This window comes from Homalodisca vitripennis, unplaced genomic scaffold, assembly GCF_021130785.1.
Source record: "Homalodisca vitripennis isolate AUS2020 unplaced genomic scaffold, UT_GWSS_2.1 ScUCBcl_4170;HRSCAF=10191, whole genome shotgun sequence".
Classification (NCBI taxonomy): domain Eukaryota; kingdom Metazoa; phylum Arthropoda; class Insecta; order Hemiptera; family Cicadellidae; genus Homalodisca; species Homalodisca vitripennis.
The window spans coordinates 48,493-49,991 of NW_025780304.1; positions in this window are offsets into that span (position 1 = coordinate 48,493).

Genomic DNA, 1,499 nt, shown 5'->3' on the forward strand with positions numbered 1-1,499 from the left:
ATTAATTCCTTTACCAGATGAGTGTATAGTATCGCAGCAAATGTTATTTAAAAAACGTATTCAGAGGTAAGACAAGGATGTGTCGTATCAAATAAGAAAATTTTTATATAATATAAGATTAGTATAATAAAAAAATGTAGTATACATTTTTTTATTTTATAGTAAGATGGGAGATCCCTTGCTTTTTAAGGGAACTGAATGCAGGTTATACCAATAACACTAAAATTTACATATTTGTTGGCAAACATAGAATAAAGGAATGTATGCCATGCAGAAATGCACTCGTGTTAAAAAGCCAATCGTACCATAGATGGATTGCGCGGATAATAGAAATTGTTCATCGATTCTTAAAGCAGGGACTTTTATATTTTAAAATTATTATATAATAAGTAATGTTATTTTAAATTAAATTAAATTATTAAAATATAACTATTCAAAGGTACGGATTTATCTATAAGACTAGGTATATTTATTTAATCTATTTTTATTAACGAGATATTTAGTGCCTCGAATATTATGTTTATTAACTATGTATCTAAAACTTAATAAACACTCTTTATGATGATTTTTTGTAAATATATCATCCTAGTGATTTAATCTGTATTATTTTATTCAATCTCTGTACAATATGTTAGTACAAATTGTAAGGTACATTATTTATAAAAACGTTTTCCACATTTTGTAATTTTAAACATTATCAAGAGAACAAATCTATGAATATAAAAATTTAGGTTAAATTTAGTTTTAATGAAATATGTATAAATACTTGAAAATATTTAAATTAATTTCCATTTGTTAAGATTATTTTTCATTAAAAATTTAATTCAATACGATATTAATATTTATGTGTGTGTATAAATATTTAAATTCGTTGGTCGTGTATAATTTTAAAAACGTTGTATAAACCTGATAAATATTATCAATTAATTTAACATTATTGTGCATAATACTAGGAACTCTATATATTTACAATTTCACGAATCCAATAACAGATATATAGCTGAAATGAAGTACTATACAAATAAACTTTAAACGATAGGGTATGGATGAAAAGAAGCATGTTACATTACCATATGTTCATATAATTAAATTCTCAAAATTACTGCATGTTTAAAAAAACATGTGAGAAAGTCATTGCAAGTGGATTCTATTCATTAAAAGCCTACTGATTAATTTCCACTTTACATGACAAACTGTCTCAACCAATGTTGTAACGTTCTAAAGCTCAGTGTGACCCACATTACTCTTATCTCGGCTGCGAGACTTTCCTCTATAAATCACGGCTTTGCCCTTCTACCTAAATACGTGAACTTCGTGAAACTCTCAACCCCTTTTTTTACATTTCAATTGGTATTTGTTGCTACGTATTAACCAGATGTTCAATATGAGCTAAACTACATTCTTTGTTTCAAGTTTGTTTTTGACAATGGACGGTCGTAAGATTCCGGACAAATGACAGTTATATGTTACAAAATCTAGGACATAATATTGCTTGTGTT